General features: G+C 39.1%; 1 protein-coding gene across 4 annotated transcripts in view; it reads left to right on the forward strand.

Moving 5' to 3' along the window:
* The window catches only part of mol (dual oxidase maturation factor 1 mol), a 129035-nt gene that overhangs the window by 55399 nt on the left and 48810 nt on the right, over window positions 1-24826 (forward strand). The window contains exon 1 of one of the 4 annotated variants that reach the window (XM_067126490.1): window positions 159-351. The exons of the other annotated variants lie outside the window; for them this stretch is intronic. The gene's annotated coding sequence lies outside the window, so the exon portion shown is untranslated. Of the gene's footprint in view, window positions 1-158; window positions 352-24826 lie in introns of those variants that run through there. 4 annotated transcript variants of the gene reach the window in all.

Raw genomic sequence — 24826 nt, forward strand, 5'->3', positions numbered from 1 at the left:
GATCCTGACATCAGTCTGTAGTCATGCCCTGGCTGGAGCGCTAGTCTCAGTCAGGTGGTTCTCCCACGTGGGTCTTATCAGTCTGACAGGAAAGAATTTTAACAAGGCGTTCCGTTGGGGCTTCTAGGCAATGCATAACTCTGGAATCGAACCCATTTAACCGAGTGTTCCCGCGGGAGTGTGAGTAGTGGTGTAACGTTCAGAAAAATGTCTGCGCATTCGTGACGGGAAATTTCAAACGCATCACAGGAAGTGGTGAAATATAGCATAAAATGGAGCATGAAACTAGTGTGGATAATATTGTTACCATGACTGTACCACCTCTCAGGAAAAGTAACGAAAATAATCATAGTAAGTAACACTGCGTTGTTCTGAACATGGATTTGTTCCTGGTCGTGAACCGTTTCATATTTACTGACAGATGTGTACATGTCCACTAAAACTTTCCGAGCTACTCGCTTCACTCGATTTCATCGTTAGCATTTGAAATGACTCAAAGATCATTGCTCTCTGCGTGGAGGGAAAATCTCCCCAGGGCTTGATTTGGATCTAAGATAAGCCTCTGTTAGACTAGAATCAATGAGCACTTTCAAAGCAACGTACAAAAAGTGCATGCAGAAATACCACTCTGCAAGAAAGCACTTTCAAAGCAACGTGCAAAAAGTGCATGCAGAAAAAGTTAAGTATACCTTAGTTTTACCAGACCACTGAGCTGATTAACAGCTCTCCTAGGGCTGGCCCGAAGGATTAGACTTATTAAATACCACTCTGCAAGAACTGCACAGATGGCTTACATTCTCGTATGCATTTACAGTAAAGATTTTACATGTGCGTTTATGCGCAATTATATCCGTGCATATTCGGTCTTCTTAAATATGGGCTTACATGTCAACACACGCGCCCACATATCGTAAAATGATAAACTTCACAAAGTATACTACACACATGTTGATCCAGAATGCATTCGTAAACATAACCTTATACTTACATATACACACACATATACATATATGTGTGTGTATGTATATAATAAATATAAACATGTACTATATCTACTTTTGTAAAACCATTATTTACAAATATAATAAAAATCCGTAATTCTTCATCATACCTCACATATACTAATATAACGAGCTCTCGTGCATATACACCATGTATTCGTTGAGATTATATATACTACACAGCCGTATATTACGTAACGACTAATATTAAAAATAATGAGTCTATACCGAGCGAGCACAGGGGCAAAGTTCGATTCTCTGCCTCCAGCATTTCTGGTAGAAACTGGTATGTCCTGCGTAGACCAGAATGAGGAGGCGGTAGTAAAAGTACCAGCCTCATGAGAGAGAGAGAGAGAGAGAGAGAGAGAGAGAGAGAGAGAGAGAGAGAGAGAGAGAGAGACAGACAGACAGAGACTTCAGAACGAGTGACTTTTAATGTCTAGGTCATCGTCTCGTACCATCCCAACAACAAACGGGTTTTTCCTCTTCAAATGCATAAGTAAATAGCACTTCTAGATCGCTCAGGTTATCGATGTGGTATTATTTGTCTTTTTTTTTGGGGGGCGGCTAAATTTTATAGGATTTCTTGGCAAATGCATAATGGTACGCCTATTCTAATCTAGATATAAATTCTTGTTTTACAAAACCTGATTCACACGGCGCTTCTAATTTTTTCCTCAGTACCAGAACCAACTTGAACATCTGCATTTAGCTTGTTTTTTTTTTAATATAACTTCCAAATCTTACTCTCAAATTTAGAACGAGTCATGTGTGGCCGTCAGATATTAATGAGATAAAAGAGCCGTATAAATTAAAAATCTTTACATGAGCAGTTCGCCTTCAACGACTAATTCAGATTAAAAATAGTCGCAAAGGTACTCAACAAGTCCTAGGGGGCTTCCGATTTTGACGTTTGTTCTGAATGTTTTATTTAAACTCGTAAGTGAAAAAAAAATTTACCGACGCAAAAACAAGACGTACTTGAATGATGATTTTAGCAAACATTCGGATGAACTTACTCCGTTTTTTCTTTCGAATGAGAGATGAAGTGCAGGTGATCTCACAAAGCCCCGATTTTATTTGTGACAGAAGTTTTAGAAAGATGGGAGAGAGGTGTAGGGAAGATAGAGGGTAGCCATGCAAACCGCAAGGAGTCGACGTGTTCCGCAAAAGCGTTAGTGTACCAGGTCACACAGTATTTATGAAGCTTTGATATAGCTTTCATGAGGGTGCTATCATCCGTGTTTTGCAGTTAGAGTGAATGTGACCATGAATATTGTCTCTCTTTTTTTTTTTAAACAGCCGCTTTTGGAGTAATTTCTCTTCTTGAAAATGTATGAATGGTAGTGTCTTAAATATGGAAAATGTCTTTACTTCCCATTTCCCTATTAGTACTATAATTTATTATGGATTTTTGTTCGTATAATAATTTATTACGAACGCAAAGGGCAGGGGAAAGACTTGCGTCAATCTCCTCAATCAATCAGTCACATCTACTGACAAAATCTCTGCTCAGCTCATCATCAATGACTTCTTGCAATTCTCATTCGAGTCTCCACCCTTTTTTATCCCAAGGGCGAAGAGGCAAATGCAAACGCCCCTCGTCCAGAGAAAAAAGTTTTCCGCAAAATCTCCACTGATCGGTTAAGAAAGACCTGACCATATCATTTGGGCCACCTAAGAGTCAGGTCTTTCTTAACCGATTTGGGGAGATTTTGCGGAAAGCTTCTTCCGCGGACGAGGGGCGTTTCTGTTTTGCCTCAGCGCCCTGCGGATAAGAAAACGATGGCGATTCGAACGAGAGTTTCAAGAAAATCATTGCTGAGCTAATCTACCATTGTTTTCACTGAATTTGTCCGACAGCAAACGTGGCTGATTTCAGGAGATTTCAGGCTGATTTCAGAGAACTGCGCAAGTTTTTCCACCTGCCATTCGTGGTCATAATAAACTGTAACACTGACAAAGAAGTGCAGACAGTTTTCAAGTTCAAGACGTTAAATTTCGTTGATTATCCCTCAGCCCAGACTTCGGGAACATTCAAGCACCACTTCGCGACGTCGCCTTGTTTCCATAAATGTATATTTCATTAGGTCTGGAAAAAACATGATGGGATCAAGGACAATCAATTCTGCCTTGGGGTAAAAATCACCTCCCTTGTTATAGACACCGAGCCAACCCTAGTCTTCAGTAAAAGCAGAAGCAGTAATAAAAATGTCCCTTCTTTGCCTCGTCCGTCCTTTATCCTTACCACTTCACACACTTACAAGAAACACACACACACCACACACCACACACACACACTGTATGTATATGCATACATTAGGTACATGGGTATTTAATATGTGCCTTTTTTCCCCTTGGATGAGGTGGGTTCAAAATTCAAATAATTCCGGTTTTCGACAACTGCCATTGGGATAAGGTTGCTTGACCCACGCCCTGCACCACGCATGCTCAAGGGCTTGCGCCCCCGCTCTGACATTTCTTGTTGGTCGTACATCCATATTATGACTAATTTCATATATATATATATATATATATATATATATATATATATATATATATATATATATATATATAATGCAAATATTAACGTAACACAATTCTTTTTAGTTTTCTGTAAAAGAAAACTGTGGTGCAGGCTTTGTTTGTCCGTCAGCACTTTTTCTGTCCGTCCTCAGATCTTAAAACAACTGAGCCTAATGGCTGCAAATTGGCATGTTAATCATCCACCCTCCAATCATCAAACGTGCCAAATTGCAGCCCTCTAGCCTTTGTAGTTTTTATTTTATTTAAGGTTAAAGTTAGCCCTAATCATGCTTTTGGCAACGATATAGGACAGGCCACCACCGGGCCTTGCTTAAAGTTTCATGGGCCGCGGCTCATACAGCATGCTGTAACGGCTATACAGAAAACTCGATTGTGCCGAAGAAACTTCGGCGCATTTTTACTTGTTTTTTGCAGTTCTGGAATAAAAATATAATTCATTATTGGATTGGTTCTTGGTCATTCATTGAAATCACTTCTGGTGACGATTTTTTTAGTATCCCGGAAATACTAATAAAATCCCCCACCAAAAGTTATTTCAATGAACAACCAAGAATCAATTCAATCTTATTTTTTTTTATTCCAGAACTGCATAAACGAAAAGGCAGATAGGCTGTTCTGTCACGTTAAGACCTGCAAATCCTCTTGGAAAAAAATTTACTCAACACCCCTTACGAATGAAGAGAGATTACCTGTTAACTTTGATCAAAAACCTTATAATAAATTTTCTAATTAAAACTCAATGCCTGCGATTACCACGTTTTCGGAAAAGTAGGATCCACAGAGATTCGATTACAAAGAGAGAGAGAGAGAGAGAGAGAGAGAGAGAAGAATGAAGGTCTATCGCTATGTTTATGGATGTTTTGAATTACAATCTTCAGTATGTTTGGTGGATAATAATGATAATAATAATAATGGCACAGCCATACTGTTTTAATCTTTTTTTACTTTTGCTAGCCAATTTCCCTTCATAAATGGTGTTATAAGAATCATATGTGTATCTGGCCGGACAGGTCTCGACAGTCAAAATCAATCAAATTATAATTTTCTAAAGTCCTTATCGCCTCTGCGTCAAACAAAAAGGCATTAGGTTTTAATTCTGGCCGGGCCAGATGCCCTTATCATACAAACAATTTCTCTAAGGTGTAACTTATTGTCAAGTGAATTCGATATTAAGGGGTACTTACGGCTTAATATTTGTGGGCATAAAAGTCACGTTACGGAGTACTGGTGACAGTAAATAAATAAATACATACAAACATATATACATATATATATATATATATATATATATATATATATATATATATATATATATATATATATATATATATATATATATATATAATGTGTGTGTGTATGTTCGTATAATAAGTCTGGTACACGTTACTCGTAACAGAACTTCATCTATTAATTCCAGTTTCCTCTGTCCACAATAGATTATAAAACAATGAAAAGATAAAATACAGAATTTGCGACTCTGCCACAAATGCTCCAAGCATCCGGCATGTCGAGAGTATTATGACACACCTCTCGTTTCGTTTGAGTTACTTTAAAACTAATCCCGTCCATTCTCTTTCTCTACAGGTAAGCATGGCGGACGTTTTTCGTTTTGGGGAGGTTGGCGAAGAGTAGTGGTGAGTCTTTGTTTCCCATTTCAAAATAGATCGCAGCGCCACGTTTCATTCATGTAACCTATTCAGAGTGCGTGTGAGTTCTATGATGAGGTTGTTTGCGGCGCTCACATTCATCTGGTAAGGCTTCAATGGGATCAAGAGTGATACCAAAAGGCTCTTTTAAAGAACACTACTAATAAGTATCAGTGTCTTATTTCGAGGAAGTTATTTCTGATGTTATAAGAACTAGATACGACGCACAAAATGGCGTGGCCTGGAGAAAAGTAAGTTCTACTTTTTGTAAAAAGAAATGTGATTTTTATAATCATATATATATATATATATATATATATATATATATATATATATATATATATATATATATATATATATATATATATATATATATGATTAGAATCATTTTTGTACGTGATTCATTTATCACACACTACCACAGGTGAAAAATAAGGACGGGATGTAGGTCTGACCGGTTTCGACTTTTATTTCCAAGCCATTGACGTCAATGGCTTGGAAATAAAGTCGAAACCGGTCAGGACCTACACCCTGTCTCTTATTTTTCACCTGTGGTAATGTGACTATATATATATATATATATATATATATATATATATATATATATATATATATATATATATACATTTATATTTATATATACATATGTGCCTGTGTGTGAGTGTGTGCGCTCTACGTCTCTGTACTACTATAGAGAATTATAAAACGTGATGTACGTACAGTAAGTATATTAGGGTACCTTAAAATGGTAAATATATGATGCTTTTAAGGAATGCAACATGCGATTTCCAGAGGTACGTCAACATGCCAGACATACGGCTCCTTAATGTGCTTTCAAGAGATCTCTTCAAGATGCTATAGACATAAATTAAGTTATTTTCGGATCCTTCAAACTGTACTGAACAGGGACCCACTTTGAAGAGTTTCCTAATCATGAGTCAATAGAGTATTTCAGCAGTAAATCATTTAAGTGAAGTGAAATAACAATATTCGATGCCAAAGAAGCTGAAATGAGCAATGCAGCCAAACATGGAAAAAAAAAACATAGTTATCTGAACGCATAAAGTCATTTTTATTATACTAATTTCGAAAGTGGAAATTTTCACCATACAGGTTAATTTCATTTGCGCTTCAATAAATACAGTAAAAATATAATAATGAATAAGGAACTGAAGAAAGTGGAAACCATTATTTTTTTGTGTTTATTTTTTTCTAAGGAAATAGCGTGGGAAAAACTTAACCACAACGGGAAACATCTGACCCCGTGTGGGGGGAAAGTGGCAAACATTACCGATGTTTCCAGAAATAAGTGATCAGTAAAAATAACAGTTATATTCTCACGGTGTTAAAAGGTCTCTCGCAGAGAAAAGGGAACAGCGTCAACTTCCAAGCACACTTCAAGAGGGGAGCCGTTTACCATTTCGTCTCTGCGTCATGAAGTCGCGAATGGTCTAGGGAACACGTCGCGCAAGACGCCCTGGTCTGAAATCCCTGCACCTTGTACACAGCACTGTAACAGCAATCAGTTCAAAACTGAAATCTGGAAACGGACAGACAACTATTCACTCTGGATAGTTTTAATTCTGTTTTCCCATTTCTTTTGCGAAAACATTTAGATCATGACAGTAAACATGAATAACGAACTGTTGAAAAAAAAGGGATCATATAAATAGGTTGAAACAAACGCAAGAACAAATACAGAAAAAATTACAAAAAAATACAAAGAATTTTTTTGAGAGACCCCCAGCGAATTGCAAAAGCAACTGAGGCGTGACGCCAATTGCAGCTGTCATAAGTTCCATTGTCTTTAATGAGTCAAATCATCTGATAATTGTTCTCGCATTGCAGAAACACTGGCGGATGACTTTGTGACTGCCTAGAAATTAATGAGAATCCGCGGAGTAATTAGCTAATGCCCCCCCGGGGAGAGAAAGAAAGATTATCATGTCGATTCATGTCACAACAATTGCGCTGTAAACAAGAACCTTGCAACATGCTCACTGCTTGTATGCTTACGCGTGCTTGTGCAATCAACCGAAGATTAGGCCTATAATAAGAACACACTGGAGTCATAATCAAACGAGATTAAATTAATCTGTTTTAATCTACTTATTCAGTGACACAGATTGTTATCATGAAATAACAACTTCCTTAAAATAAAATGTCTAAATTGACCCGGCTTAATTTAATTATCCGCAAAGTACTTTTCTCTTATTTCATGTCATTAACGCGCGCGATGATTGCGTTCATTTTTGCATACGATGCCTGACTGCTGCCGTGCTTAAACAAGTATATAATTTACTCACACACACAAGCACACATACATGTATTTATGTATGTGCATATATATATATATATATCATATATAATATTATATATTATATATATATATAACTATATACATATATAACTATATAAGAATAGGTATACTAATATTTCCGCACCAAATGAAGCAAAATATAAGAGGGGAGAGAGAGAGAGAGAGAGAGAGAGAGAGAGAGAGAGAGAGAGAGAGAGAGAATTCAGATGTCGGTCAATTGCTGGCAGGAGGTTTGCACCAAAGTGAGGTCAACTTAGGTCACACGGCAAGTGAAGGGAAGACGAGTTAGCAAACGAATCGCCCCTTCGGGTACTTTCGCCCAAAATTGGGAAATTCTTACAGGAGAATGGGAAGAGCCCTTACCCTTCTGTAGAGGCAGGCGAAAAACGAAACTCACTTTTCGTTTAATCTCCTTAGGTTTAAAAGCTTACGGTGAATGGTATTCAACGAACCAGTCATCCAGAAGAACGGGCCGGGGACATCAGTTTAAAAGTTAGCGCGGGATAGAGTGAGGTCATAATCTATTACTGGACAAGGATCGGGGTGGATCCATCTGCTATTTCCTGTGGCTACGCGAAGCCTTTTCATCAATCTCATTATTGGTAAGTGAGCCTGGTCAGGGTAATGAACAAAGTCTTTTCCAAGTGATCTGTAAGACAACATGGAATGAAATTTGTGTAACAAAAAGTAACTGATAATTCCGAAGCAAACAAAAAAAAAAATACGACTAATGAAATGAATCAGCAATAAATGGGAATCGTAAATCACCGTTATTTTCATTCTTCGCCAAGTTAACTATGTTACGAAACAGTACCTGAAACGTTACATCCGGGATAAGAATCACCACTGTTACTGGAGCATTGACATTTAAAGGAAAAGTTCCAGTTACACTAAGCACAATCATCCCATTTTACCTCGGTCCAAAGACACATTCTGTAATATCAGTATGAAAAATATTAACATTCGCAAAATTAATGTTTAAAGATGTACAGTTTAAGGTAATGGTGGCACATGTGAGGAGACGAAATATGAACAATTATTTTGTCACCACAAGAAAACGGCCTCACAGAAAAACAACCGCCTCAGCATTGTCAACTTCAAATATGCCAATTGCTCTTTTCACTTTCAGCTTGACAAATAAATTGCCGAGATGGGTCATTTCAGCAGAAAATTACGAACGATCAAAATAGATGTACACAATTCCCGTCATAATTTGCCACCATCCGAAATTACAGAACCGCAACTACTAATATATGCAGCCTCCCACCTGACACGGAATTACAAGATAAAGCAAAAAAAAAAAAAAAAAAAAGAATGTGTTAACACCAGTGCAAGTAACACTTTCTGACGCAACTAAATCCTCGCGTGTGACATAAACGACGCGGTTCCTTACCGATAGGTACTTCACAAAGTCCAACGATCTGGAGGAGGGAAACCCCCTAAAATTCCCTTCATGTAACCCTCAGGCAGGTTGAGGCTCACCTTGGTGTGAAGAGGGCGAACGGGGACCTGTTGCTTTTCGAAGGAGTGAAAAGAACAGGGACAGGTATTCTTAGCAGCGCTGACGACGACAACAATAATATGCATGAGAATTACTGACACATCAAGAATATAATTCCAATGATACCGAGACGCAGACAAATCACCTGATAAGTAACACGGCCAAGAATAACACCAACCAAAACATAAAGCAAATGAGTCACGGCCTCAAGGAATGCGGGAGCAAGAAGAGGAAGTCTGATATTCGTATATGGGAAAAACTCACCGGCGCTGGAGGTCACGATTTTTCCACACTGGCCGGTTCTTTTACGGACCTGAAACTGCTTACAGCACTCTGAGAACAATATCAAGTAGCGGGAAGGAAATATGGTTTACTGCAATAATGATCATTCTGAACCGATACTGAGGGCGCGTCTAGTCGTTAAAAATAACCCTCTTTTTTTAAATAATAAGCTGAGATGTATTCTCATCAAGGAAAAATATTTAAAAGTTAAGCACCTCATATGAAAGGTACGATTACTTAAAACAATCTTGCCTTCGTAGATCTAAAGGAGAAGAGAAAGGTAACATCCTAACGGGTCTTGAACACCACACATCTGAGAAAGAGACCTAGCCAAATGTTTAGCCATAGCAATTTTATGGCTTCCTTTGGAAAAGATAACAACGCCACGCGCAAATTCCCGACGTTAAATTCATTACTGCCTAACGCTGAAACAAGTGAGAGACACCTATCACGTGACTGGTAAGGTGTAGTGAAAGGAGTTCCGTCAACTGAAACAACGTCCTTTAGTAGATGTGATAAGCATTGATAGGCCTAAGGGATCAAATAAAAAGTCAAGAGGCCTAATGGAGCAACAGATAACGTAGCGTGGCTCAAGGAATACAAATAGGCATTTAGGAGACTGAAGCGTCCATTTGCGCTGAGATACAACACTTAATGAACTTAAATTGACACGACTCTCTCAAAGCCATTATTATTAAAATAAAACAAAAAATCACTTGAAACAACTAAGTTAAGAACAGCATTACGGCAGCAAACACACTGTTCTCGTAATAAAAAAAAAAATCTTTATTAGTAAAAACTTATATAAATTCCTGTTTAGGAGTGAAAAAAGAAAGGTTAAATATCAGTGTTCATTCCTGTAATATAGAAAAGAAACGTGTCGGCTAAAGAACATTTCAGCCAGCGTCAGCGACGATCGACTGATGAAAGAAAATTCCCCAGCCCACCGACGGGAGGAAGGGCGGGCAAGGGGCCCGCCCGTTCAAGGGGCCCGCCCGTTCCGTGCTGGACCCCCCGGACGTTGCAACACATCACGCGAGGCCTCACAGCACCTCCGTCAATTGAAGGAGGAGAAAGAATAATCTTATCTCGCTCTGATGGTAGAATCCGCGGAGGATTTTACAATGCTGTACTGCCAGAGATATATAAAAGCACGCAGCGTTCAACAGTAAACATCAAAAATTAATTTGATTTGATTTTTGTGATTGACCGTCAAGTCAAGTACTGGATACTCTTGGCCATTCAGCGCTTAAGACAGAAAAAAGAGGAAGTTGGAGTGGCTGGACAGCAGGATAAAGAGCTCTAGAAAATCAAGGTGATGAAGTGCAAGGATCTAAAGCTGGAACTGGAGAAAAAGCCACAGTTGCACTGGAAGTCAGTATCTGGAACTGGAAGAACAAGCCACAGTTGCACTGGAAATCAGTATCTGGAACTGGGAGAAAAAGCCACAGTTGCCCTGGAAATCAGTATCTGGAACTGGGAGAAAAAGCCACAGTTGCCCTGGAAATCAGTATCTGGAACTGGGAGAAAAAGCCACAGTTGCCCTGGAAATCAGTATCTGGAACTGGGAGAAAAAGCCACAGTTGCACTGGAAATCAGTATCTGGAACTGGGAGAAAAAGCCACAGTTGCACTGGAAATCAGTATCTGGAACTGGGAGAAAAAGCAACAGTTGCCTTGGAAATCAGTATCTGGAACTGGGAGAAAAAGCCACAGTTGCACTGGAAATCAGTATCTGGAACTGGGAGAAAAACAACAGTTGCACTGGAAATCAGTATCTGGAACTGGGAGAAAAAGCCACAGTTGCCTTGGAAATCAGTATCTGGAACTGGGAGAAAAAGCCACAGTTGCACTGGAAATCAGTATCTGGAACTGGGAGAAAAAGCCACAGTTGCACTGGAAATCAGTATCTGGAACTGGGAGAAAAAGCCACAGTTGCACTGGAAATCAGTATCTGGAACTGGGAGAAAAAGCCACAGTTGCACTGGAAATCAGTATCTGGAACTGGGAGAAAAAGCCACAGTTGCACTGGAAATCAGTATCTGGAACTGGGAGAAAAAGCCACAGTTGCACTGGAAATCAGTATCTGGAACTGGGAGAAAAAGCCACAGTTGCACTGGAAATCAGTATCTGGAACTGGGAGAAAAAGCCACAGTTGCCCTGGAAATCAGTATCTGGAACTGGGAGAAAAAGCCACAGTTGCACTGGAAAAAATCAGTATCTGGAACTGGGATTAACAAAAGCCACAGTTGACCCTGGAAATCAGTATCTGGAACTGGGAGAAAAAGCCACAGTTGCCCTGGAAATCAGTATCTGGAACTGGGAGAAAAAGCCACATTTGCACTGGAAATCAGTATCTGCAACTGGGAGAAAAAGCCACAGTTGCCCTGGAAATCAGTATCTGGAACTGGGAGAAAAAGCCACAGTTGCCCTGGAAATCAGTATCTGGAACTGGGAGAAAAAGCCACAGTTGCACTGGAAATCAGTATCTGGAACTGGGAGAAAAAGCAACAGTTGCCTTGGAAATCAGTATCTGGAACTGGGAGAAAAAGCCACAGTTGCACTGGAAGTCAGTATCTGGAACTGGAAGAACAAGCCACACTTGCACTGGAAATCAGTATCTGGAACTGGGAGAAAAAAGCCACAGTTGCCCTGGAAATCAGTATCTGGAACTGGGAGAAAAAGCCACAGTTGCCCTGGAAATCAGTATCTGGAACTGGGAGAAAAAGCCACAGTTGCCCTGGAAATCAGTATCTGGAACTGGGAGAAAAAGCCACAGTTGCACTGGAAATCAGTATCTGGAACTGGGAGAAAAAAGCCACAGTTGCACTGGAAATCAGTATCTGGAACTGGGAGAAAAAGCAACAGTTGCCTTGGAAATCAGTATCTGGAACTGGGAGAAAAAGCCACAGTTGCACTGGAAATCAGTATCTGGCAACTGGAGAAAAGCCACAGTTGCACTGGAAATCAGTAAAAAAGCCACAGTTGCACTGGAAATCAGTATCTGGAACTTGGAGAAAAAGCCACAGTTGCCCTGGAAATCAGTATCTGGAACTGGGAGAAAAAGCCACAGTTGCACTGGAAATCAGTATCTGGAACTGGGAGAAAAAACAACAGTTGCACTGGAAATCAGTATCTGCAACTGGGAGATAAAGCCACAGTTGCCCTGGAAATCAGTATCTGGAACTGGGAGAAAAAGCCACAGTTGCACTGGAAATCAGTATCTGCAACTGGGAGATAAAGCCACAGTTGCACTGGAAATCAGTATCTGGAACTGGGAGAAAAAGCCACAGTTGCACTGGAAAAAAGTATCTGGAACTTGGAGAAAAAGTAGTTGCCCTTCAGTTCTGGAACTGGGAGACCACTGAGCTGATTAACAGCTCTCCTAGGGCTGGAAAAACGAAGGAGTTGACTTATTTTACTGGAACTGGAAATCAGTATCTGGAACTGGGAGAAAAAGCCACAGTTGCACTGGAAATCAGTATCTGCAACTGGGAGAAAAAGCCACAGTTGCACTGGAAGTCAGTATCTGCAACTGGGAGAAAAAGCCACAGTTGCCCTGGAAATCAGTATCTGCAACTGGGAGAAAAAGCCACAGTTGCCCTGGAAATCAGTATCTGGAACTGGGAGAAAAAGCCACAGTTGCCCTGGAAATCAGTGTCTGGAACTGGGAGAAAAAGCCACAGTTGCCCTGGAAATCAGTATCTGGAACTGGGAGAAAAAACAACAGTTGCACTGGAAATCAGTATCTGGAACTGGGAGAAAAAGCCACAGTTGCACTGGAAATCAGTATCTGGAACTGGGAGAAAAAGCCACAGTTGCCCTGGAAATCAGTATCTGGAACTGGGAGAAAAAGCCACAGTTGCCCTGGAAATCAGTATCTGGAACTGGGAGAAAAAAAAGCCACATCTGGAACTGCACTGGAAATCAGTATCTGGAACTGGGAGAAAAAGCCACAGTTGCACTGGAAATCAGTATCTGGAACTGGGAGAAAAAGCAACAGTTGCCCTGGAAATCAGTATCTGGAACTGGGAGAAAAAGCCAGTTGCACTGGAAATCAGTATCTGGAACTGGGAGAAAAAGCCACAGTTGCCCTGGAAATCAGTATCTGGAACTGGGAGAAAAAGCCACAGTTGCACTGGAAATCAGTATCTGGAACTGGGAGAAAAAGCCACAGTTGCACTGGAAATCAGTATCTGGAACTGGGAGAAAAAGCCACAGTTGCCCTGGAAATCAGTATCTGGAACTGGGAGAAAAAGCCACAGTTGCACTGGAAATCAGTATCTGGAACTGGGAGAAAAAGCCACAGCTGCACTGGAAATCAGTATCTGGAACTGGGAGAAAAAGCCGCAGTTGCACTGGAAATCAGTATCTGGAACTGGGAGAAAAAGCCACAGCTGCACTGGAAATCAGTATCTGGAACTGGGAGAAAAAGCCACAGTTGCACTGGAAATCAGTATCTGGAACTGGGAGAAAAAGCCACAGTTGCACTGGAAATCAGTATCTGGAACTGGGAGAAAAAGCCACAGCTGCACTGGAAATCAGTATCTGGAACTGGGAGAAAAGCCACAGTTGCACTGGAAATCAGTATCTGGAACTGGGAGAAAAAGCCACAGTTGCCCTGGAAATCAGTATCTGGAACTGGGAGAAAAAGCCACAGTTGCACTGGAAATCAGTATCTGGAACTGGGAGAAAAAGCCACAGTTGCACTGGAAATCAGTATCGCTTCGGAGCAATGAATGAAATAGGGGCGGAATAAGGCCATGAATCGTAAGCAAAGGAAAACTAATACCATAAACATATTTTCCAAAGAACTTCGTCTCTAATCATCAGTCAAGACACTTCAAAAAACAAACTTTCCAAGTAACACTGGAGAACTAATAATAAAACTTTCTTCTTTTCCAGTTTTCCTATTCATAATGAGCATTGAACACATCTCAAAACCTCCCTGTGGATTTTATTTTTCATTTCACTTCCTATTATCTTTACCAATTTTTTTTACATTATTCATAAGACATTCATTTTGTAGAAAGTGAAATGTCATATGCTTGACCAAACGCGTCCACAGAGCAGAACAGTAATCTGGGAAAATTGAAGAAGAAAAAGGAGATAACAAATATCAGGAGTAGAAAATATGGAAAATTTGAAAAAAAGTGGCAATTCTACAGCAGCAGGAAACTTTCAATGCTATTCAACTCGATTCCGACGTCCTATCTCTTATATAATTCGTGAAATTCGACATTATTTCCGGCACATCTGCGTCATTTAGTAGACATTCTTACAGTATTATTTTCAAAGTGACCTCTCGTTGTCAACATAATTTCTGCCTTGCTTTCCCTGTCTCTTTCATCATAACAAATTATAACTCATGCGTTGACGTAAGTCGCCATATTTATGACTTAACTTTGTGCTGTCATCTGTTTATCTTCTTTGCAATTTTTTATCAAATGCTAAATGGGGAAGAGGGAAGAGGGGGTTGGTGGATGTCAAGGTGACTAGGCCCGGCCGCCCAATCTTTGGTTAGGATGTGTGCCTGTAATTACCATTGTTCATTATGATGCTTAACTCACAAGCTTTTACTTTCAATTCGCTCCAGTTCGTATAGCAATAACTTCGGGTGGCCAATCTGGGGGAAAAATATTTCATAAGAGCATGAAATATATTTGGAAAAACCTCAAACAGAATTAAAGGACACATTCACTTATATCAAGAGAAATAAGCTGCAAGAAAATACACTAACATAAATCGCAGAGTTGCTGAGAGAGAGAGAGAGAGAGTCCGCAAATTCGCTATCACCGAGAAATCCGACGCGCCTTTAGGATAGAAAACCCGATTTGCAAAGGCCCAAGAAATTCTTGGATATCGAGTTCCAAGTGATGGGTACAGTAATGTTATCAAAGCTATACCAGTATGCCTCTTGAAAGAGTCAAAGGGTCAACGGTCGCTCTAACCGGGAAATCCCGCTCCTTTCCAAGTGGAGAGGAAAGAAAGCGCATAGGAGAAAGAGGGGTCAAGAAGGCATAAAGTTATCGTTATTATTATTATTATTATTATTACTGATACTTGTGTTGGTGACATCCAGCTGTACTTTTCTGCCATAATTATATTCATACTTCAAGTTCCCTTCAATGATCTTGAACCGTTCTTGTGACGAATACTAACAAACTGTAATCATTTTCATTGCAGATTGCACTCGCAATGGTCAGTAAATGCTATTTGATTTTAAAAAGCAATAAGATATATTTCCATTTCCATACATCTACAAACTCCATCTCAGACGATTGCTGACTTAAGCTCCCTACGACGAAAACTCTGAATGATCGAAGTTTAAACTACTGGCATTTTATCAGATGATCGAATACCCTAACACAGGACTTCACATCATTTCATAATGCATCTTTCTTCGCCAACAGCTCTAAAGTGTCATCTCTCACTTGAAAAGCATAAAATTCAGACTTGTCGCTAAATTGCAGCTTCGCACAAACTTTCCAAAAGGACGGGTCATATGGGTAAATACAGTTATCGTTGCACGATTCTAAAATATCAAGTTGATATAACATTTAATGTGTACGTACTTTTATTAGAAAAAAAAATACTGCATGATTCTTTTGCTTTTTTTTTATTCTTGCATTGTGAAAAAGTAAGAAACTGTCAATACCCAAATTCTAAAAATGTGTCTGATATCTTCGCCGACGGAAATTTCTGCTGATTGATAATTGAGATTACTGTTATACATCTCGTGAAAAATTGAATATTTTCCTAGGATTCAAATCTTGACACATTTCAAGAGTTAAAAGGCCGTCCCTCACGTACAGCGCGTGTGATTTCGTCTCACTACAACGATCGTTTCAAAAATTAAAATGTGTAAACAATACGAAACAGTTATAGGGAAGATGACGCAAATTCTTTTACTCCAAGACCGTAACCTTTGATCACAGACACTGGTCAGAGGCAAGACTATCAAGATTCTCATTTCTAAAAAAAAGACCAAATCACTTAGTTGGTCTTTCTTTACCTGGGTCTTTGTGCTCATCTAGAATTATCTGTCTCGTGTCAATACAGTCTACCCATCCTGAACATCCTCCAAGGCTAAATGGTTCTTTATGTCTGCGTAATCATTTCTCTGTATATCGAACTTTCAATACGAATATCTTAAGATAACCCTGAACGCTTTTTTTTTTCCCTGGTTAGATACGAATCTCCTGAGTAAGATTATTCTACTTTGCTTAATCTTTTTTCCCCGTGGGTTCAAGTTCAAGCGACTGCCATCTTGACCAAAATTTTCTCTCGGGAAATATAAGTTCATTAGAATTCTTCGCGGGTTTCCATCTTATTTTTCGTTTAATATCTTAAATACATACATATACATACATACATACATACATACATATATATATATATATATATATATATATATATATATATATATATATATATATATATATATATATATATATATATATATATATATATATATATATATATATATATATATATATATATATATATATATATATATATATATATATAAATGAACATGGGAACGTGCTTCACAGAAATAAATTTCTGACCCATCAAGGGACCGAACCCTGGTCTTTCGAGTGAGAGTCCAAGGCATTGTCAATTCGGGCACAAAGGTCATAAAAGGAGTCAGAACCCAGGTACTTACGTACCTAAGGTTTTTCCTGGGTATGCGACTCAGCCTGCCCGGGAAAACCTTAGGTACTTAGTACCTAGGTTCCAACTCCTTTATGACCTTTGTGCCCGAATTGCTAATGCCCTGGACTCTCACTCGAAAGACCGGGGGTCCGATCCCGTGGTGAGTCAGAAATGAAGCTACAAATGCCGCTTAATATCCAATTCACGCTACTTCTCGAATATCCCCGGCGGGGAATTATTACCGAAGGGGAATTTTTTAAGTGATACATGAATCGGTACCTCCGGATCGAGGAGTGAATTATATTCTAAGCGACACTTGTAGCTTCATATATATATATATATATATATATATATATATATATATATATATATATATATATATATATATATATATGCATCTTGTACATGAGCTAGTTTATTGACCGACGTTTCGCGACGTACTTTCCAGTCGCATTTTCAAGACTGAAACAATTTCAGACACTACAATAGTTGAACTTTACATTTAAAAACACTCATATAAATTACTCTGAAAAAACTAAAACATAGAAAATCGCTAAAAAGTACGAAGAAAAGTACCATACATTTTCATTTTTGGTGCAGCAAAGATCGGAGGTGGTTTGTTTATTTTTCCATCCAACGTTTTCCCTAGAGTCCTTGAAAACAACCTTGATGGAAAGCAATTGTCTTTCAAATGTTTCGTGAGGAACCAAATTTCTTGGTGGAAAGCAAACCAGTTTGATGTGTGAGCAGATTCGAGATAGCATTAATCTTGAAGTTAAAAAAAAATCAAGAGCTGTAAAAATTCATAGCAAGTCCTTTAAAAACACTCTTCCTAAAAACTCCAGTGTAAAAGCCCTGGTTATCCCTCGAAACATTAAGGTCCAAAAAAGATAACCTATTGTCTGCCTCCATTTCCAAGCACACTTTATATTAGTGTGTTGGCTGTTAACAAATTTTAAAAATGCATCAGCATCACGGTCGTACCGAAAAAGCGCGAACGTGTCGTCCACATATACCTCCGATAAAACAAGAAATTTGACTCCTCACGAAATATTCGAAAGACAATTGCTTTCCATCAAGGTTGTTTCCAAGGGCTCTAGGGAAAATGCTGGATGAAAAAAATAAATAAACCGCCTATGATCTTTGCTGCACCAAAAATGAAAATGTAAGCTACTTTTCCTTATCCAAGTGATGGTATATTTAGGAAGAAATGTCTGCATATGTTTCAGAAAGATCTCCCCGCTATTGACCTTAAACTTGTTCCAAAATGTTGTACACAAGTATACGTGCCCAGGATGTGATTGTGGGACCTATGTTGGATGCACAAATAGGAGGCTGCCAAGGGTTCGCATTGAAGCACATAGAGGACTCAGTTTTAGAACTAGTAGTAGGCTGTCCAACCCCGAACATTCCAACATAGAATATAAAGACTTCAAAGTTGTTGGTAGCGTTGACAATGAAACTGACCTGAACATTTTAGAATCTCTTTCAATAAAAAAAGACAGTTTCAGTTCTCAATACCAAGTTGTCATCTACGCAGTTGCTTGTAGCCTAATTTGATGTTTCACAGGCAGACATGTTGTCATTGTTTTTTGAAATGTTTTCTTCCAGCCTCCTCACTTCCACTGTTATCCTATTTACGTTTTATCTCGTACTTTTTAGTGATTTTCTGTGTTTTAGTTTTTTCACTGTAATTTATATGACTGTTTATAAATATGAGTGTTTTTAAATGTAAAGTTTAACTACTATAGTGTCTGAAATTGCTTCAGCCTTGAAAATGCGACTGGAAAGTACGTCGCGAAACGTCGGTCAATACACTATTTCATGAGTTCTTCATTGAGGGGGTGGGTAGAGCTCTCGGCCAGCACGCTGTTGGCCCAGCGTTCGACTCTCCGACCGGCCAATGAAGAATTAGAGGAATTTATTTCTGGTGATAGAAATTCATTTCTCGTCGTAATGTGGTTCGGATTCCACAATAAGCTGTAGGTCCCGTTGCTAGGTAACCAGTTGGTTCTTAGCCACATAAAATTAATCTAATCCTTCGAGCCAGCCCTCTCTAGTGGTCTGGTTAAACTAAGATCCTTCCCTTCGCTTAACCTTGTGTGCTTTTAAAGAGCAAGGCTCCTTTACATACATACATACATACATACATACATACATACATACATACATACATACATACATACATAAAGTCAATGTTCGTGTGGCCTGCTCATACACACGTACATTTGTCAAGGAACATTCAATCTCTTTTATGGATGAATGCACAAACCTTATGCAACCGGAAAATTAGATTGCAGTCATTTTACGTGCCACTGCATTCAGTAAATAAATGAAGAAAAATTAGTGCGGATAAGTGTATAAAGAACAGCCAGAAATCTAGAGGTTTCGTAAAGATATCCTTGATTACTTGGCTGAGAACTGTATGAAATCATATGGTCGGTGTAATATGTATGGATCTTGCAGCATCAGCTAGCATTGAATAAGCTCCGTGTATGTAGAACAATCAGAAAGGCCATTACAGAAATTACTGATATATTCATGGAGTGGATAAAAGTAACACATACCAAATAATTCCTCGGACAACAAATACTGCTAGTCACCCATGGCTAGTGCTACACACCACGGCTACTTGAAGGTTGCATCACGTTTAAGATACGTAACAAAACAATTCATTTTAACATGCAATGCCCAAAGTGTAACCAAGGCTTTGAAAGCGGCAATTTTGGATGTTTTATAAATGTCTGTTTTCTTAAATATATGAAAAGCATTGTAACATTTTCTTCTTTTCATTCTGTACTTTCGGAACCGACAGAGCAAGGCCACAGTAGAAAATTCTAGTAATGGAGGGTGATGACAGCCCTGCTTCAAAAGCTTGGAATCGAACAAAATGAAAGAGGGGGGTAGTTCCAAGCAAAACATGCGAACTGATCAGAAGGTCCAAACGCATTTTCTACACAAAACCTACAGTATGAGGAAGACGAAGACCCAAGTGTATGCTATGTCCAAGACATCGACCTGTGTACGAAAGACGCAGTGAGAATACCTTCAGGCAGAATTCCAGCGAGTGGTACACTCTTCTTTTCTCTGAAGAGCATCGTATGAATTGTGTATATCATTATATTATATAATTATAAGCTTGGACTTGCTAGTGCTCCTTGTAGCTATCTATTCGTAGTCTCTAGAGGTTATATATATATATATATAAAAGAACATCACTATGGAGGGGGGGGTAACCTCTATAAAGTACGAGTAGATCTTTTCAGCTCTTACAAGCAACCGTAGCAAGTGCGAAATAACCAAATAATCATTATACAATTCATACGACGATCTTCTGCAGACAAAAACTTCGAAAGCTATGAATTTCATACAAGATCGAACACTAATGAAAACCGCTGTTGTTTAGCCTCTGCCTCTACACACCTCCCCTGACCTAAACCAAACACGTATAAGCTTTTGCCACACGGGGCATTCGGAGAGGAAAACTTACTACTGTACAACGGGGAACTACCAGAAAACGCCCGAACGAGCCGAGTCGTCACTTTCACATCGGCGTATAGTCCCTTCATTTGTAGGCTGGTGAGGCGAGTATCAGATCTCGAATATGCGTAGCAAGTGACGTTACCCATCGAATACTCGGGGGAATTTTCGCAGACTTCTGCTGTACTGTAACTGTCTTCTATCACTCTACGAGGAAGAAAAATATTTTCTAAAGAATTAATTGCAGGAAAATGTCACGACAGGTTGAAAACAGGGGCTTTAAAACATTTCTTTACACCACGTGATTTTATTTTTGTCTTTGTGGGCGTGGCTCTATTGTAGTTTTTGGTTTCTCACTGCCACCAATACCTTGGAATATATTACAACCTCTGCTGTTTCAGCCGAAGGAGAGGGTCTTCGGGGGACAACGGAGAACATGAATGCTCATGAAAATTAAAATGCAACAGTTCGTTTGAAGGGACAGAGACCAAAGAAAGCAGGCAGAGAGTGCTTGCTAGACATCATCAACATTCATGTTTCAGGAGGGTGACGTCATTGAACAACTGACGATTTTCAGCGTTCCCCCAATTTTCAAATGTACCGGATGTGGTAACCATTCCAGAATGTTTGAAATGGTTCTCTATAATCAAACTGAGCTTCGAAATGTCATATGACTTTACAAACAAATTGCACTATAATATATATATATATATATATATATATATATATATATATATATACATATATATATATATATATATATATATACATATATATATATATATATATATATATATATATATATATATATATATATATATATACATATAAATATATATATATATATTTATTTATATATATATAAAATATATATATATATATTTATTTATTTTATTTACATGTATATGCATACATACATACATATACATATGTATGTATACATATACATATGCATTAATACACATACATATATACAGAACTAGAAAGAGAGAGAGAGAGAGAGAGAGCACACACACACGCACACACATATATAGAGAGAGAAACAGCCAGAGAGAGAGAGGAGAGAGACAGAGAGAGAGAGAGAGACTAAAGTTCCGTAATAAAGAAAAAAATGAAAAATATGAAAACATGAAATCAGCAAAGCTTTCTTTCCTGTGCAAGGAGAAAAATCGAAGGGTTAGAAGAGTTCCATTCGCGACCACCACCTCTGAAGGCCAGCCACCGTATCAAAGGCAGTCGCCACTTGTGACGCTGTACATCTTTTCCTAGTGTCCAAATTCAAGCGGGCCACTCGGTGACCGTCAAAAGCAAACAGCAGAATTATCAGCAGGCAGCCTCAGAACATTTCACACTTACCGTAAACACCAACTGATTTGGTGTCAATCGCCTGAAGGGGTTGGTATGACTAATTACATTACCAGGCACACACACACACACACACACACACACACACACACACACACACACACACACACACATATATATATATATATATATATATATATATATATATATATATATATATATATATATATATATATATATATATATCACATTACCACAGGTGAAAAATAAGAGAGCATATTGTGATTTTTAGCCAAATGAACTTTGAAGGCCACCCCTACCTTGACACCGGCCTGTGGGTGGATATGTAGTCTCTAACGGTTGTGTATGTTCGTCAGTATGAGAAGTCACAAGTATATATACTTGTGACTTCTCATACTCTGTATCAGTCCTTCGTCAATGGCTTGGAAATAAAGTCGAAACCGGTCAGGACCTACACCCCGTCTCTTATTTTTCACCTGTAGTAATATGTGATAAATGGATCACATAAAAAAGTGATTATAATCTAATATATATTATATACATATGGTGATCAGTTGTGCCTATCTTATCCTACTCTCGTCAGTGTAGAAAGATCCATATCTTCATCTTAAGCAAGGGAAAGAGATTCTCCTCCCTAATGGGCTGTGTTCTCCACAGAAAGCCTGATGATATCTACCCGATCTTTTCCCCTCTGTCTCGACACCTGCATTGCAATTGTTTTTCTTTTGTCGATCTTCATGTTTCAAGATTCCCCGTATCGTGTTCTCTGATTACCATTCGGACGTTTCTGAACTCTGTCAATTCAATCCAAGTAGCAGCAGTACACATAGTAGTAGTAGTAACTGTAATGTCCTCAAAATGTAATCAACCCCACGAAACAGTATTCAATCATTAACAAAGAACAAACCCGAAATGCCACAACCTTGTTTAGCAAAATTTCACAGGAAATAATTTCAACGTGGAAAAAAAATCCGAAAAACGGGCAAAGAAAGCAACAAACAATGAAAAACAAATAGAGAATACTGAAGTAATGATAAACAAAAGTATAAGCCCGAGAAACTAAAGCAAAAGTGCATTGTATCCTAATGTAGCACAGTAGCCAGCGATCAGCGCATGCGCAGTAGGATGACTCCATATATGAAGGGCTACATTTTAAATTGACAATTTTTACGAATTACTTTGTAAAAATTGTCATTTTGAAATGTAAGATTCTACATCCGTGACATCTCAGTGAAAACTCTTCCATAGTTTTACGTTTCCCAGTCGGGTGATGGAATCATGGCGCCTGAACAGAACGATAACTGCAATCTCCAACGAGAGCAATTGACCCGAATTCTAGATGCACAGAATCTACCGAGAGCGATAGTAAACGCTATCTAGAAATCGTTCAACGATGGGAGACAATTACCGCTATTGTTGGGAGAAGGAAAGCAATCGCTAAGAGCGATCCTTCCAGACCTCAGAGATCCCAGGAACGCTGCTGCCATCCAGGAAGGGCCTCAAGAGATCCCGGCATCCAGAAACGGCCGCAGTCCTTCATCAAAAGTAGCAAACAAAATCAGAAGCTCATGGAACTGATTCCGTATGCACAGGAAGCAGCCTCACTTTCAATAAATGGCTTTATTGCCGTGTTAGGTGTTGTGATTTCATCACTTTTTCACATTACTCGAAAACAAACACCTTCGACAAAAAGTGCCTCAAGAAGTCCGCGTGTCTGCCTAACTATCTATCCGGCTATCAGTGTATATATCTACACATATTTTATAATATATATATATATGTGTGTGTGTGTGTGTGTGTGTGCGTTTGGAGAAATCAAATTTATGCTTTTATCTAAATTTAAATTTAAACAGAAAATGGTCAATACACGATTACTTATCAAAGACATGAATGTTTAAGAAGGTAGTAATTCGCAAACGTGAATGAAAGCTCACGACGTCAACATGTTCACGAATTCAATTTCCGTAGTCACAACATACCCCGTCGCTACTTGTATGTTCTTTGTATGTATGGACTTGCCTGGAAATTTTTATTAAATTTGTACAAAAGTATACACACGAATACCTTCGGCACCGGTGACCTTCAAAGGAACAACTAGATGTGACGCAACACTGAGGAAATTGTTCATATTCGGAAGGAATTCCCGCGCAAATGTCCGTAGGACGAAGTACTCGCGAGAGGACGACTCTTCAGATATCCCCCGGGATACAGGTCAATAAGTAAAGTCGTTCTCAAGTTTCTCTGTCAACAGGAATGACCTGCAATAGGACATCAGTCAGCAACAATCCATAGAATACCGGTAAATCCCACTTGATCGACGACGGTTTTCGTGGAAATTATGACGCCCAGCACTAACTAGGAAGGTTACGACAACATATTTGTAAATATTGAACCCATCAAAGTCAGCCAAAAGACCGGAAATTTCGGAGCAGCTGTGGCTGCAGGTTCTCTCTCTCTCTCTCTCACCGGCTGAAGACGGAAAGTCCCGGGAATTACCGTGAACACCCAAAAACAAGTCTGTTTTCCGTTCAATTTTCCCTCGGCTTCTTCTTCTTCCTGGTAAATTTTGAACACGACTTCTTCTTGCTTCGTCGGTTTTATCTTGGTTTCTCCAAGGACCCCGATGGTGTGGTATTTGTGTTTTCCTGAACATATATTGTCTAACTCCCAAAATATGGGGAGAGAGAGAGAGAGAGAGAGAGAGAGAGAGAGAGAGAGAGAGAGAAGTCATGCGACCTGCCCGCAACCACATGCTGTGGGCAAAAATCAGCGACTGTCACGCTCAGCGTGTTTTCCTGCTTTCACGCTCTCTTCATTTAAATTCCCGAATGACGTCTTCTCTGTTACGGCACTTTAACAAACTGTTAACCTGAGTCGAAGGAATCCCTCACCCACTGTTATTTGGGCGTGCTGCGAGGGGAATTCTGTCTGAACGAAAAGCATAAATTAAGAACTTTTTCCCAGATGGACTTGTCTTCCGTATTGAGTAAGACCTTACGGATACTATAATAAGAGATGACTGGTCTGTTGGTTTAGATCAAGCTGGTTTATGAAAACATGGGTCT

Source organism: Macrobrachium rosenbergii, chromosome 24, assembly GCF_040412425.1.
Source record: "Macrobrachium rosenbergii isolate ZJJX-2024 chromosome 24, ASM4041242v1, whole genome shotgun sequence".
Lineage (NCBI taxonomy): Eukaryota > Metazoa > Arthropoda > Malacostraca > Decapoda > Palaemonidae > Macrobrachium > Macrobrachium rosenbergii.